This window comes from Lissotriton vulgaris, chromosome 2_1 (assembly GCF_964263255.1).
Source record: "Lissotriton vulgaris chromosome 2_1, aLisVul1.2, whole genome shotgun sequence".
NCBI lineage: Eukaryota > Metazoa > Chordata > Amphibia > Caudata > Salamandridae > Lissotriton > Lissotriton vulgaris.
Genome location: NC_141687.1, coordinates 720,836,798 through 720,854,164, shown reverse-complemented (window position 1 = coordinate 720,854,164; position 17,367 = coordinate 720,836,798). Strand labels below are relative to the sequence as shown.

The 17,367-nt window shown below is 43.7% G+C and overlaps 1 protein-coding gene across 3 annotated transcripts in view; it reads right to left on the bottom strand.

The window, feature by feature from the left end:
* Window positions 1–17,367, bottom strand: part of DENND2B (DENN domain containing 2B) — a 1,017,138-nt gene that overhangs the window by 49,664 nt on the left and 950,107 nt on the right. The gene's annotated exons all lie outside the window — the stretch shown is intronic.

Here is a 17,367-nt window from a genome sequence, read left to right as displayed (position 1 = left end):
TGCCGTGCAATGGAGGCGATTTACGACAGAGCCAGTAGGATGCACGAGTCTGACAGTCGGATCGAGTCGGAGCCTCCGACACATAAAAGCTCCGCAAAGCAGACTTTGGGGGTCCGCGACGGACCCCCCCAACACCCATAGTCGTACGAGTTGGTCACGGGGGGAGCCAAGGGTCCCACCTACACATGCATGTATGGTGCGGGTGGCACAGACGCGTCCCCACTACAGGGGGCGCCCTAGTGCACAACGTATCTTTTTCATCAATGGGAGCCTATGTACACGCCGCACAACAGGCTCCTATTGACTTCAATGGGGCTCCGAGCGACCCCTGTCCGTCAGTGCTTGTTCGCATCGTACTCGGGCGCTCTGAGCCCTAAAGCACGAGTCGGAAAGCCCTCCGGTATCGAGTCGGACGGAGGCTTCTCCCAGCGAGATCGGAATCAGCCCCTTAGTGGTAAATGTTTAGGGGACCATGGTGAGTAGCTTGAAAAAGGAGTATATTTACTACTAAATGTGAGGGGTTAAGGGAAGAGTAAGAAGGGATTTAGGGAGGGCGTAGGAAGGGTTTAGAGCAGGGGTCTCCAAACCGGTCCTGGAGGGCCGGATCCATGCCAGATTTTTTGGATATCCCCATTGAGATACATGTAGTTATTTTAAAAATCTGGCATGGATCCGGCCCTCCAGGACCGGTTTGGGGACCCCTGGTTTAGAGAGAGTTAGACATTCATCTAAAAAACAGAAAGCCCACTGCTATTTGCTATCTGAACTTCTAAATGTACAAAATTCAAAAAGCACCCAAAACAATAGTAAATGTACTGCAGCGCAGACCTGGGGTAATTACAGCACCACACATGGCCAACCACTGGTACTACAAAATCCTATCATATAAAATATTGGAATCAGAAACTTAAAACAGAACTCCATAGGAAATTATTTTAAAGTAAATACATTTATCTGGACTTTTAAAAAAAAATATGCACACTTATATAAATATACATATATAATTTAATGTTGAACATTTATACAAATACAAAATAAATATTTTATGGTACAATATATATATATATATATTTTTACTTTAAAAATGAATGCAATTTTTTAAAATCACAATAAAGTTAGTAGTGCTGGATATTTATTTATTTTGGTCTATAGTTTAAATAAATATATAAAATTCATTTATATTAATATTTAATATTAAAATATTTGTACAATTTGTTTTAAAATGTTATATACTTTTCTAGTCGAGTGGTGTGGCTAACTGGTTAGAGGCGGCAGACCCGGAAGCAGAGGACGGCCCGGGACCAGGGTTCAATTCCCGACGCGGCAGGGTTGTGGACCAGGGTCAGTGGACTCGATCATTCTCGCCTCGGTGCCTTCTCTAACCAGGGATCGCACTCGGCAACTCTGGGCATTAGCTTGCCTCATCTCCACAACGGCCCCCAACATACGCCGGGGATGCCTGGTTTCCCCTTGGAGATACCCAGTAGGGACCATCTCACAGGGAAAGCCAGGACAGGTTCCCCAGCGGTCTACAGCGGGGAGATACCCCATGCGGGGTGATTCATGCGCTTTACAAGACATCATTACATCTCTGCCCAAGTGGTGGAGGACTCTGCCTACATGAAAGTTAGTAGTAGTAACTTGGCACTATTAACTAAAGTTTAAGTTAAATACCTAACTAATTTAAACATATTAAATTATATATTTTTTAAAGATTTATTAAAAATCTCAACTAGAGTAAAATGTTTGTATTTGTATTAAAATGATAACATGCTATGTATAGAATTCAAAATTAAAGTTACATTTATTTTTACATTTAAAAAAAGTTCTTAAAATATTTAATCTTAAAGTATATATATGTAAAATATATATATTATTACAATACATTTTTATATATTTTTAAAAAGTCAAACTAGATTCATTTGTTTCAATATTATTTGGTATACGGTTCTATTTTAAGCCCCTAACTCAATAATTTTCGATGGAAGGATTATGCAGTACCAGTGATTGGCCATGTGGGATGCTGGACATACTTCTGGGTCCTTTTGGTAAGATGTAACTTTACACTCATACATTTGGCTTCACCCCTTGTTTCAGGGGATGGAAAGATACTTGACACTAAACACTAACTATCCTTTTACTTCAGCCAATAGGAAGACTTCAGGATACTTTCCTTTTTCTGCCACATAAGCCTCAATATTGAATGGTAAGAATTTACGATTCTGTTCTGGATCGCCTCACCTATATCCCCTTAGTATGAGTTAATCTCTCAGAATGAGGAATAGCCTTGTGGACTCTGATTTTCTGGGTGAAATTCCACACGATATTCCCTTTGTTGTGGATATTAATGAGGTTGTTTACAACCTGCACACAAAAACGCAGGTACGCGAACACCAGGCTGGTTATAATTGGGAGAAGCAGCATCCTGCCGAGGACACCGCTTCACTCACCTTGCAATAGAGGCCATTGCCTTCGGCAACAGCACCTGCAATGTAAGTAGCATCTTCTGAAGAGACCCCATCACACAGAATCTTATGCATAACTCACCGCTGAAATCCTCTCAAGTGATCAACTGACGGGAAATATTGGGACAGATAGCCATTGCCAACAGTAAATCACCCCAGCTTTGAACCTCCATGGCTCCCCAATGACTGCTCATGCCACCTTCATATGACCAGCAAACTGTAACCCACTCCCTCCTGATATCCACAACCAAATGGGTAGGCCTCAGCGCCTACTCCGCCATAATCAATACTACTAAGAAAACCAAGGAACTATGATCCAGACAACACCTCCCACAAATAAACACATGTCAGAAACATAACAACACAATAGGTTGCCCTACTCAAAGACTACAAAGCATGTTATTTTAGGTCTTACGTAATAAAGTCCTTGATTATTAATACTCTCTCTGCAAACCTTACATGATTAGCCTTACGTGCAATCTGCAATGTTGTTTCTGCACCACGTACATACTAGTCATGACAGTAGCTTTACCTCTCTCACCAGCATGCACACAGCACAATGCTATAATCATCTTGTTTGGAAAGCACTTCCAAATCAAACGTACTGTCTTGCACTGTATCAACATACGTGCTAGGGCCAATCAAATGGAAACATACCTGACCCTCCTGTCTATAACATGACATCATCATTACCCACCAGGACTGGGATGTTGTTATAGAAAGTAATCTTCGTTGACAGAAAAGTATTTTGGTACACCCAAACATTCACAGAAGATGCTACACATATGTTCCAAGATCTAACTCGTTTTATTTTCACACCAACTCACACAAACCACTTCTAAACTTAACTCTCCTAAGGTCACACAGCCAAACACCAACTGGAAGGATGCATTAGCAAATGATGGCAGTCTCTGTTGCTAGGGTCCTAAAACAGTGGTGCTGGGAAAGTGCCATTAACACCCCTTGCTGCGCGCAACAATAGGATTCTGCATTGCTAAAGGTGCAAGGTCAGTGCAAGGTAGCTAGTAGCAGGGCCAAGACTGGCCATTCCGCCCCCGGGAGCTGCTTTCATAGCAAGATAGACTACTCTACCCGCTTAGACTCACTCTACTCGTGGTCTCATGCAGTGTGTAGCTGATTTTAATATTTGTGCTGATTTTAGTTTCCAGTCCAGCTCAGACAGCAGGCATCTAGGAGGCTTTATATTATGGCCTATGACAGACCACGAGGGATTCTGATGAAGGGACCACCGTGACAATCTAATTCAACATGCAGAAAGGGATTGTGGGGACTGGCTTTTGTGGATTATGGCAGCTTTCCTCGAAGGCATCAGAATGCAGAGCATTCTTGTTAGCCGGCCAGTGACTACCACCTACAAGAAAGCTGGTGGCATGGATGGGAAATTACAAGTGGGTGGTCAGTGCAGCTGCACTGGGGGCTTCCTCGTGTGAGAAGAAAGCCTGATTTAGAAAGTGCAATGCTACCACTGATGACAGAAGATGCAGACATTTGTGCAGGACATCTGCCAGACCATGGAAACTTCAAGAACAGGCACTTGTATCGTATGTACTACCAGGGTGATGTGTTGTGAGCGAGTACCCGGTTACACGTCACATGTCCTAAGACTCTTAAACTGGAGTGAGACATCCATGCTTCCCTGGGATGTGTGCAGGACTCAGACATCAGGCACATGTGTTCTGTACCTTTGGTGTCAGTGCTGTCCCTCTTCCGTGCGAGTGTCCGTCCTTGAAGCCTTACTGCTGCTGTCCATGCTGCGCCAGTTCTGTCTGTTTGTTAAAGAGAAGCAATCACTGCTCCAGACCACGTTGCACCTGTCCTGTGTCTGAATGAAGCAAAGACTTTCGCATTCAGCCTCTTGCACAAACTATTGATGTCCTGCCACTAGATGGCAGCAGGTTTCCACTGAGACTCAGTTAAGAGTATCACGTTAAAATGGCGAAATCTTCAGTTTTCACTTCTGCAGTTTCTTTGGAGCCGTCAGTAAATGTGGTAGAACAACTAAGGGGCCAGATGTATGAAGCTCAAATGGGTTCTTTGAGAACTTATTTGAGCAAAATGGTATGTATGTAGCAAATTTCAGTGCAAAATAAGGAATCGCAAATTTGCGATTCCTTATTTTGCGATTGCATTTAAGGAATCGCAAAATGTGCAATTCCTTAAATGCAATGTATGATAAAAAAAATTGCTAATTGTTCCTAAGGAATCGCAAATTACCACCAACTTCAAGTTGGTGGTAATTTGCAAATTTCTTGAAAAATGCCAATTTTAGCATTTTTCAAAGTGCCATGTGATCAATCAATCAATTAATAAATTTATATAGCGCGATACTCACCCGGAGGGTCTCAAGGCGCTTGGGGGAGGGGGGGTCTGCTACTGCTCGAACAGCCAGGTCTTGAGTTGCCTCCTGAAGGAGAGGTGGTCATGGGTCTGACGGAGGCGGATGGGGAGGGAGTTCCATGTCTTGGCTGCCAGGTAGGAGAAGGATCTTCCTCCCATGGTGGCTCTTCGGATGCGTGGAACAGCGGCGAGGGCATGGCTGGTCGAACGAAGCTGGCGGGTGGGAGTGTAGAAGGTCAGGCGGTTGTTGAGGTACCTGGGACCCAGGTCATGGAGGGCCTTGTGTGCGTGGGTGAGGAGACGGAACGTGATTCTCTTGTTGACGGGGAGCCAGTGCAGGTCTCTCAGGTGTCCGGAGATGTGGCTGTGACGGGGGATGTCCAGGATGAGTCGTGCGGTGGCGTTCTGGATGCGTTGGAGTCTCTTCTGTAGTTTGGCTGTGGTTCCGGTGTAGAGGGCGTTTCTGTAGTCCAGTCGGCTGGTGACGAGTGCCTGTGTGACCGTCTTCCTGGTTTTGGTGGGATCCATCGGAAGATCTTCCGGAGCACGCGTAGGATGTTGAAGCACGAGGACGAGACGGCGTTGACTTGTCTGGTCATCGAGAGGGAGGAGTCCAGGATGAAGCCCAGGTTGCGTGCGTGATCTGTTGGTTTGGGTGCGCCATGAGTCGTCCCAGGCGGAGGAAGATGGTCCCAGGATGAGGACTTCCGTCTTGTCTGAGTTCAGTTTTAAGCGGCTGTTCTTCATCCACTCGGCTACTTCTTTCATCCCTTCGTGTAGGTTAGTTCTGGCGGTGGCTGGGTCGTTGGTGAGGGAGAGGATCAGCTGAGTGTCGTCTGCGTAGGAGATGATGTTGAGGTTGTGTTGGCGTGCGATGGCTGCGAGGGGGCTCATGTAGATGTTGAAGAGGGTGGGGCTGAGTGAAGATCTTTGTGGTACGCCGCAGATGACTTTGGTGGCCTCGGATCTGAACGGGGGGAGGCGGACTCTCTGGGTTCTTCCGGCGAGGAACGAGATGATCCACTCCAGAGCCTTCTCTTGGATTCCGATGTTGCTGAGGCGTTGTACTAGGGTGCGGTGGCAGACAGTGTCGAACGCTGCAGAGAGGTCCAGGAGGATGAGGGCAGCTGTTTCCCCGTTGTCGAGCAGGGCTCAGATGTCGTCAGTGGCTGCGATGAGGGCGGTCTCGGTGCTGTGGTTGGCTCGGATGATGCACATACATGCCCTTTGGGCATGTATGTGCACCACATGTGCACCCATGCTTATTTCAGAGGTGCAACAGGGTGTCCTTTGGACACTCCTGCACCCTTGAAATTATTCTCAATTTGCAATTAGCAAATTGTGAATCGCAAATTGAGAATAATTTCACATTCATTCCTGTGGGCCTCCTGGCCCATAGAAATGAATGGGAAATTATTCCTTAATTGCGATTAGCAATTTGCTAATCGCAACTAAGGAATTTTAAGAAATCGCAAAAAAATAGCGAATTTCTACATACATACCATTTTGCAATTCTCAAATAGCGATTCCTTAAAAATCGCTATTTGAGAATCGCAAAAGTGTATCTTGATACATCTGGCCCATGTGTATTTAGGATTTGCAAATAATTTAGCAAATCCTACATATTCCATAATTGCGAATCGCAAATTGCAATTCACAATTAAGGAATACTTCCTTATTCATTCCTACGGGCCTAGAGACATTCTCAATTTGCGATTTTCAATTCGAGAATCGCAAATTGAGAATGCAATTTCAAGGTTGCCAGGGTGTCAAAAGGACACCCTGTTGCACCCCTAAAATGTGCATGAGTGCCCATGTGGCACACATACATGCCCTAAGGCATGTATGTGTGCCACATGTGTGCCCTAAGAAATCGCTAATTACCACCAACTTGAAGTTACATTGCATTTAAGGAATCGCAATTTGAAATTACTTAAATGAAATTGCAAAATAGGAATCGCAAATTTGCGATTTCTTATTTTGCGAGGCTGTTTTGCTTACATACATACCACTTACCTATTTTGCGATCACAAATGCTGAAATTCTGTGAATTTCGGCGTTTGTGATCGCAAAATTGCCTTCATACATATGGCCGTAAGGCCCACATGCATCAACAATGCCATTTGCGATTCCTTATTAGCGAAAAATAAGGATTCACTAATAAGGAATAGCAAAAGGCTATGCATGAAGAAATCGCAAAAAAAAAATTCGATTTCTTAATACTCCTTAATTGCGACTCGCAAATTTCGTTTCGCAATTAAGGAATACCTCCCCATTCATTCCTATGGGCCTACAGGCCCATAGGAATGAATGAGAAGACATTGTCAATTAGGGAATCGCAATTAGCGATTTGCAAATTGAGAATGCAATTTCAAGGGTTCAGGGGTGTCCAAAGGACACCCTGTTGCACCCCTGAAATTGATCTGTGCACATATGTTGCGCAACATGAAACTTTGAAAAATGCACAAAAGTGCATTTTTCAAAGTTTTTACAAATTACTATGAAGTTGAACTTCATGGTAATTTGCTACTCCTATTAGCAAAATCGCTATTTTTTTTACTTTGATCCCTGGCATTTAATGAATCTCAATTTGGGATTCCTTATATGCAATCGCAATTTAAGGAATCTCAATTTAGAGATTCCTTAAATTGCGATTTTTGCATTTGGGATGATTCATCCCAAATGTAAAATATACCGGTCGCAAAAGGGCAGATTCTGAGAATCTGCCCGTCTGCGACCGGCTTTTAGCTTGATGTTCATTTTCAGGTCTGGCAGCCAAGAGCCAGACATGCGCTAAATGCGCAGGATCCTGGCTGCCTGAGCTGAGCTTTTCTGGGGTGAGGAAGTCACAGCACCTGTGAACGTGACCTCCTTAGTTCGGCAATGGTCCCTGAGAAAAAAAGAATTTTTTTTTAACAAAGTACAATGGAGGGTGAATTATTGAAGCCTGACATGGAAAATATTAAGGAGTGGCAGAAAGAAAGAGGCCTGGGTGGATTAAAAAATGCGTAAAACGAACACAAGTGTTTAAAATTCAGATTACTGTCATGTTGTTATTAGAAAAGAGCTTATATATTTTGTGTATCTGAGTGCGTTTTAGCATATGTTTAATATTAAAATTATGTTTTCAAGAGCACTTGCTCCTTATTGTTCTTGAAAACGTGTTTTTCATTTTGAAACTGGGAATTTTTTGCTGACTACTGGTTGCCTTTCACATACTGAGGCTCGTTCGAACATGTTTTTTAAGTAGTTAGGAGTGTGTCCATGTAGGAGTTTTGTGTAGTGGCAGCGGTTGTGTACATAAATCTTGACTCGACATTTAGTCAGTGTAATTTCCGGATTATGAAGTTGTGATTGGGAAAATTTATAGCTACTTGTTAAACTCGATCTGAACTATTCTGACTTTTTAGGTGTGAAAACTGCAAAATATGAAGCTGCTAAATATATAGGCATTTATATAGCGCACTACTACCCGTAGGGTCCCAAGGTGCTTCGACCGCTGCGAAACCCTTCTTGGCTTCCCTGAGAGATGGTCCCTTAATGGGTATCTCCAGGGTGAGACCAGGCATCCCCGGCGGTCTGGTGGGGCCGTTAGTGAAGATGAGGCAAGCTAATGCCCAGAGTTGCCGAGTGTGATCGCTGATCAGAGTGGGCACCGAGGCGAGAGAATTATCGAGTCCGCTGACCCTGGTCCAGAAACCTGCCGCGCCGGGAATCAAACCCTGGTCCCGGGCCCTCCTCTGCTCTCGGGTCTGCCACCTCTAACCGGTGAGCCACACTACTTCACTTCACTAAAGGCACTTGTTGGTTCTGTGAGTGCCTTTACATTCGTGAATATATTGTTTTCTTCTTTTTTTTTACTTTGAATACCCTGTGGTTGTGTGTTGAGAAATTACTTATTAATTTCTTTTGGAACTTAGTTATTTTCTAAAGCTTGGATAAGTTTCCAAATTGCGCGCTCCATATGAAGCAAGCAGAACGGAAAAATATGGTATATGTTCTTGCTCATACACCCCAGAAGTATTTGTGGATGTTTAGTTTACAGTGTATGAACGCAGAGACCAAAGGTAAAGGGTTTGTACATTCAAAAATTGGGGGCTGGTGACTAGATTGGGCCAATGTGTTTGTGTGCACAGCTTTATTCACTAAGGTATGAACAACCACTGCCTCCCGTACTCTATTCTCTTAAGAACCAGTGCCAGGGCAGCCGTGGGTCATTTCAAATCATTGTCCCCCATTCAACGTGCCCTACATGAATGCATAAGCTTTGCCTGAGCGATGGTGAGCCCATTCTATATGTACCCTGATAATTCTTGTGGTTAACAACAACTCTCGAGAAGATGTGCCCATGCAATGCTCAGCAGAGTTTCCTACACCTGCTGTGTCAGAGGACAACACCCCTTCAACCCTTGGAATGGGGAACCACAGCATATTTCAATAAGGAGAGCATGTCAGGTTGTGCAAACATAGCACTCCCGTGTGGGTCTCCCGTAACACCACAGTCTTTATGAGAATCCGCGACCCTTGTATGGCCGGGGTAATGGAATTTGCCATTGAACGTTTTTAGCCTAGACTGATTGGTGGTGAATGCACCACCAGGACCTATTTCATCTAACAAATAGAAGTTGATACGAATAGAAGAAAATCAGTGAAACATTCCTTAAGCATCCTGTAACCCCAAGTGATAATCCTAAAAAATTCAGCTTGTTGAAGGCACAGAAACCTTCAGAGAGGTTTCACTGCTTGAATTATTTTCGTTGGACATACATTATGCTGCATGTAATACACATGAGAATATTATAAGTATTTAATAAAAGAAAGTTATGTTTGGATACTACATTTGATTGCTGACCTTTGCACTCTGCCGTAATAGGAAAATGACATACATGAATGCCATTGGCAGTCTCCTAAATCATAGTGAGGGCAGAATCAGACGGAGACTGCCAAGCAAGCAAGGCCTGCAGTCCAGACTAGTGCGAAGGAACAGCACCAGGACTACGACTCTCGTCGCCACAATAAACTGGAATGAACACAGGAGATTACTACTGAGCGCGCGCCTCTGAGGAGTGGCCACAGACCTGGGGCTTCTCTGCAGCTCATAAGAGGGTTAGTAAATGTCATTGTTGTCTAAATTATAACATTTGGGGCAAATACGGAAAATCAACAGAAAAACAATGTTGCTGTGGCGCTGATTGGCGACAGATACAAGTCATTTATGTTTCTGTGATTAACAGGCAAACTGCCTGAAGAGTTTGCAGAGTGGGTGCCATGCTTGTGCAGCCTGTTCTGCAAACTGATTTTGTTTTTCAAGAATTAATTCCCTAAGCAGAGTTTGTTCTTGAAAAATAAATAATCATCTGTTTTAGCATGCGGGGAGATTTTTTCCTGTGTGTTAGGGTCATTGACTGTTGTCAGTGCCCGGGACTACCAAGCCTCCAAGTCAGTCATGGGAGGTGAAATCTAATGACGGTCACTTACTACTGGCGCCCATCACTGGGACAGACCTGTGCCAAGCAGACCAGGAGGTCGGACAATCCTGAGGCGTCACTGTTGGAGACCCAGTACTTTGTCCATCAGTAAGTGAGGCAGGCAAGGCACAAGACTGAAGGAGAGAGAAACCTGCTGCTCAACTGATTTGTCATAAATTCTTGATAATACAACTTGCATCTGCTTGTACTTGTGAATAGGAATTAGAGAAACACCATAAGAATACATCTGTACCCCATTAAGTGCCAAGTTGGCAATACTCTCCTTCTAGGTTTTATAAAGGGTACAAGAAATTTACAGCAGAACAGTATTTATTTAATTAATTAATTTATTTATTTAATGCATTTTTATAAAGCGCGGACTTTACCCGAAGGTGTCAGAGCACTGCACAATAGAACCAGTTACGGTACATGAGAGAACTGTTACAGGAATGGAACAAACAAAAATAGCATGCCATAGAATCAAAGCGACGCAGGCATAAGGCACACAATCTCAAGCACAGCAAGCGCAGACTTTACAAGCAAAGATATGAATATATATATGACACATTTTACAATGACTAAATAACTTCCTGGCGAAAAATAGCAGGCCATAGAATCAAAACAACGCAGGCAAAAGGAACACAATATCAAACGCAACAAGCACAGGATGTACAAACAAAAATTTAAATATATGTGACAAATTTACAATGACTAAAGAACTTCCTGGGGGGGGTCTGAGAAGGAGGGAATTAGTTCTGAAAGTGTTTTTGGAATAAAAGAGATTTGAGGTCCACTTTGAAGATCTGGATGGAGGTGATGGCACAGAGCGAAGGAGGAAGCGAGTTCCAGATTCTCACTGCATTACCTGAGAACGATTGTGCCATCAATTTTTCCGTTTTGAAGGAGGGGGGCTCAAGAAGGAACTATTCCGCATTCCGAGAAGGTCTTGAGCGTCCAGACAATTTCAGTTTATTCGCCAGATAGCGAGGGGAGAAAGAGTGCAAAGCTTTGTGGGTGATGCACGCCGTTTTGTAGATAGCTCTGGCCTCGATGGGAAGCCTTCGGAGAGAAGACAGTTTAGACCCTGAAATAAAGCAAGCTGCTGATTGGAGGGTGGATTTGAGGGGGGAGAGGTGAGATTTGGGAAGGCCAGTCAGAAGAGAATTACAATAATCCAGTCTAGAGAGACCTAGCGATTGGACCAAGGCTTTTAGGCCATTCTCCGGGAAGAACCGACAAATCCCCCATAAAAGGTGCAGCTGATTACTTGCGCTCTTGGCCATGGAATTGATGTGTGAGATTTGGCTGAGTCTTTTGTCAAGTATGACACCCAAGGATTTAGCGCAGTCCACAATGATGGGTTTACTGTTGAGTAGATTCAACTGACCCATCCTGGATTGAACAGGAGGCGGGGAGAGAGAGCTAGATAAGAGGAGGAATTCCGTTTTGGAGGGATTGAGAATGAGTTGGTGCACAAACATCCAGTTGTGAATAGCGTTGAGAGTAGAGCTGAGAAGTGAGAGATCATGAGGGGAAGACACCTTGAGGTAGATTTTGGTGTCATCCGCATAGAGATGGTAGAGGATTCCAGATTTGCTTAGGAGGTATCCTAATGGTTCCAGATAGAGATTAAACAGAGTGGGAGCAAGAATAGAACCTTGAGGGACGCCTTGACCACCACCAGTGGAGACGAGAAATTGTTCGCAATCTTAATCATTTGGGATCTGTCTGAGAGGAAAGAGGCAAACCATTTGAGTACTGTGCCTTCCACGCCCATTCTCTGTTGAAGAATGTTAAGGAGGGTGTTGTGATTAACAGTGTCAAAAGCTGCAGAGAGGTCGAGAAGAATCAGGAGGCACGATTCCCCGAATCGAGAATATGCAGCACATCATCGATCACTTGCAGCAGGGCTGTTTCAGTGCTGCAATTTTGAATAAAGCCTGACTGGAACATGTCGAGGAGATTATTGTCCATAATGTGTTGGGAAAGTTGTTTTGCAACACATTTTTCTGTGATCTTTGAAAGAAAAGTAAGATTGGTGATGGGGCGGAGGTTTTGAGGTCATTTGCAACTGCAGAGGTTTTTTTTAGAAGGGGGGTAACCTGTCCTGATTTGAGGACAACTGGGCGGGATCCTTGACTGAGGAAGAGATTGACTAGCCTGGTACAGTAGGAGAGAGTGTTAGTATAGAAATAAATGGTGATGCCACTAGGTATGGGGTCAGAAGAATGGTTGGAGGGTTTGGTTTCGCGGATGCATTTGAGGAGATCATCCTAAGTGACTAAGGATTTTCGCTCCTCGATGGGGGTGGGGTGGGTGACCTGTTCCACCAGAGATTTTACCTTTTGATCGAAGAATATAGCAAACTCAGTTGCTTTCTTTGAAGCATACTCAGGCTTGATGGTTTGGGGAGAACAATTTGGGTTTTTGATGAGGTCGAAAAGTTTTTTGGGTCTGGTTTTAGCTGAATCGAGGAGGGATCTGAAATGGTTTGTTTTTTCCTGGAAGATGTGCTTGTGGTATTTGGAGAGAGAGGTTGGGGGTGGATGGAGATTGTCTCCAGTGCTTCTCCAAGATTCTAAGGTTTTTCCTTTCGTCATAGAGAGCTTTGTTGAACCAATTAGCTGATGGGGTGGGTCTTTTCCTTAGAAGTGGAGCAACCTTGTCGATTTCGACGGAAAGGATTGAGAGGCAAAGGGGAGTGAGATCATTGACATCCGTATTGGGGTCTAGACTGGGAAGTGAACGCATAGAAGAATCACATAGAGTCTCAAGATCAATGTTTTTGTATTGCAGAACCACGTAGAGGCTCTTTTAGGTTGGCCGAGAGTTAAAATGTGAGAGAGGTGAAAACAGAAGGGAATGTGGAAATGGTCAGACCAGTCAACACGGATGGGTGAAGCAGTGGTAATCTGGTCTGATTTGAATATCACAAGGTCCAGAATTGAGCACTTGGCATGAGTAATTGGGCCGGATCGTTAGCAGAGAGAAAGGTTGCAAGCTTGTTGTCAGCCGAGTCTTCCACGGAGCCGCAGTGGGGATTGAAATCACCTAGGAAGATCTGCTTGTCACTTTGTGAATATTGATCACTAATGAAGTCGATGAATTCCTCCATGAAGGAAGAGCAATTACCAGGCGGGTGGTAGATGGTATGGAACCTGAAGGGAGAGCCAGGATAAACTTTGAGTTCTAGGGAAAGGCATTCCAGTTGTATACTCGTATTGTTACTGCAATATGACAGTATTGTGAATGAAAATGGGCACATTGTTGGGTTTGGTGATGTTACCATGGTGCAGTGTTACTCCTGAGAAGAGGTTATTGGATCTAGCATGAGAGCACAGCTATCTGCTTCCCTTTTTGTTACAGTATGCAAAGATTGGGCAAATATCAACTTCTGTATCACATTTTTTACACTTTTATCAGACATCTAACCACTTATCACCAACAAGAACACCACCCTCCCCATTCCATTTACACCAGTAAAATGTTTAATTTTAAGGTAGTGCATATTAAAAATAACACCTCTTCCCATCACAATATTGGCCCCACAGTGATAGGTAAATGACAGTACAATCCAAAGAAATTCAATAGAAAAGTATTTTTGCAAAACCATGCATAAATATAAAACATTATAAACAACTTTCCTAGTTGAAAGTGATTTTACTTTGACACTGAACTACAAACCAGTTCTAAACTGAACATAAATCAACCCCTCTAATAAACTGCCACACCAAAATCTAACTGATAACATTCACAATCAAATGATGTCCTCCCAGTTTCGAATAATGGGGAGCCCAGATTAAAACAGTGGTAAAGTGCTATTATAATGTTTGAAAGTGCTACAGGAGTGCTAGAAACATACTATAACTTGCTCCTACCGCAGCAGTGGAACGAAATCTCGCATGGTGGTCTTTTACCTTGTCACAGATGCTCCATTTACAGCAGTACAAAAGGGGGTGGTGATGGATTAAACCCAGATCTTTTGGCTGGGTGTGAGTGTTTGATTGATTCAGATGCTCCGTCCATCACCACCCCCTTTTGTACCGCTTTTGGCCGCCATAAGTGTGGCAGGGTATGCTCAGACGTGAGTCCCTTGCTCACTTTGCCACTGGATTCAAGCAAGCCGGGCTGAAGACGGCTGGAATGCCAGAAACCGGTCCTCGGAAGCTTGTTTCCAGTCCAGGGAAGACATGGCTTGGCAGTTCGGGCTGGACTGTTCCCATGAGGCACAGGGTCAGACTGATTTGCATATAGCCATGTCTGAACTGGGGTGGCAGAGTGGGCTAAAGAACGGTGATGGATTAAACCCAGATCTTTTGACTGGGTGTGAGTGTTTGATTGATTCAGATGCTCCGTCCATCACCACCCCCTTTTGTACCCCATTTACAGCAGTGCAGCAGCAGTAAGAATCAGCCAGTAGGCATCTGTGATAAATAGGATCATGATCTGAGCCTGCTCACCGCCATGAGGGATGGGCACGGGGGACTCTGCAGCTGGCCCTGCTGTGTCATTCTAATTCAAGAAGCAATATGGCAATGATGTGCCTTTAGAATGTCATTTGTTGGCAGCCGCATTTCCTGAAGGGGACCAGAATGTAGAACATTATGGGATGCTGGTTAGGGTCTGCCTGTTGTCATGATCTATTGCCCTCCCTCCCCCCTCCAAAGCTACATTGTTCCGCATTCTAACCTCCTGGTGCAAGAACTTAGTTCAATGCATCAACACAAATTAGAAATCTAGATGGACTGTGACCCATATACAGTCCACTAAGCAATACCGTGGGGTGGGGTTTTCTGGTCACAATTAGTCAATATAGATGAGTTCTGAGACACAGCAGGACTGCAAACTCTTTTTCTCAAATTAATAACAATCTTAAAATAGCACTAAGAGACTGAGATAAAACTGTCCCATTTTTATTTTTAAAACACAAGTCTAGAGCATAAAATCGAAATAACCACACACAATGCAAAACTGAATGCAGCAATGCATGACATGGTCAGTGAAAACCATATGAACATTCCAAGCATAATTAGCAAGTTCTTACCATCCTGACACCCTATTGCTACTTCTAACTGCTAAGTAAGACTGAGCAGAAGCAGAAATAAGCACGTCTTTAAATCAAGTTTCCTATGATGGATCGCACAGGATACCTTTTCTCAGTAAGAAATAGATATATAGCTATTTTCTATCACAGCCCCTGCCTGGGAATAATAATCAGTGCCGGGCTGAAAGCTACTTCTCTGAAGCCCTGGAGCAACCTCCTACTGGGGGGTGGCTGGTTTGTTGCAGAAAACCTGTGTGACTTCTGGCCTGATAATTCAGTCACAAAGGCTCTCCACACTATGGAGTTTATACAAACGTCTTTATAACACCTGATCACCAATGTTTATCTCATGTTTATAAGTTTGGCAACACTAAAGACCCAACAAGACAAAATAAGTATGACAATAAATGCACCATCTCAATTCACATGTAGACATTGACGTCTTCACTGTAAGCATCAATATGGAAACGGCAGTGGCTATAACATAAACAACAAAATAATGTCAGCCTACATAGGAGGCGGACATGATGCTAACACTTCTGCGTGTCTTTAAACTTAGCATTTTCTAATAGAAAGAGACAACACAGTCTACAGGCAAGCACACAATAAAAACACAATAGATTTAAACAGGCACTGTCACAGTGTTGCAATACTGGATGGATGGAAAAGTTCAGGAAGTGAGTAGACAATGGAACTATGCTGCTGCCTTATGCTTTTTCTAACCTTTTATTTATCATTTTTTTAATGCATATATAGTGCAACAGTGCAGTACATAAAAGAGAAGCTCCATATCAACACATAATACAAGGCGGCCAATTACATATTGACGAGCCCACGTCTACCACAATGGATAGATAACGAAAGCCCAGCAGGCAAACATGTAAACCATAGCTCCACATTACTGTGCTGCAGGCGGGTGCGAAAGGTAGAAAGAGGATTGCCTGGTGTGATGCTACGTTGGTCAAGAACCCCAGGGAAAAGGAAGCAGAACAGCCAAGGCCATACCAGACAGGGGTGCTGCTGCCTTATGCTGAGGGAGCTTCCTCCTGTGTGCAGGAAGCCTGGAACACCGCATGTAGAAGAGGCCAAACTTCTATCACCATGATGTCACCATTGATTGCAGCAGATGCCAGCACTTGACAGATCCTCTCTTAGAACATGGATACTTTAAGGCACTAATATCATACATGAAACAGAAAGGTGGTTCCTGCCAGTTTTATCAGTGGTTTAGTGATACCTAGAAGTGGGGGAACTAGGTTGCAGTCGTATTAGCATTCTCGCACATACCCAGAAGGTAGCCAACCGGAAAAGGTGTGTTGGTTCTATTGTTTCAGGCGAACACCATGCAACACAAAAGAACAATCCAAAGCTACCATCGGTAAATGGATGCTCTTTGAGAACATATAGACCTCCCTAAAATGTACATCTGTCCTAAATTCCTCAAACTGGAGTTAAACAACAGTACTTTCCTGGGATGTGCTCCAGAATATGACATGTGCATCTTTGTCATCAGTGCTGGTGTACCTGTCCTGTGTGTGACAGGAAAGCAGCGCCGCTGCTGGCCAATGCTATGATGGTTTCTGAGTGACAGAAGCAAACACTGTTATTGGTCGTCCTGTATCTGTGTTCCAGCAACCCAAACATTCACTGAGAATTCAAAAATACAAAGTTATGGAGTACCTAACTTAAAAGAAAGGACTGAATAAAAGTTTGTGCTAATTGGCAGTACTGAGATTTCTGTGTGCTGGTGAAGCTCAAGAAAACACTGCAGAGAACAAAACCTGTTGGCTTTGTCCATGCTTGTTTAGCAATGTGATTTTTTTCATGCATGTTTAAACTTCTGGCCACCGGGTGGCAGTCGATCTCTATTGAGGTTTAATCTAGACTAGCATTTTCAGTTTTCACTTAACTGCAATTTACTTTGGAATCATCCACGAATTTTAAGTACGGTAAAACAAACATAGGTCGTCCCAGTCTGCTTGCCTGCACTGTTGTACTGCCAGTAAGCCTGGCCTTTGCTTTCTTCTATGTT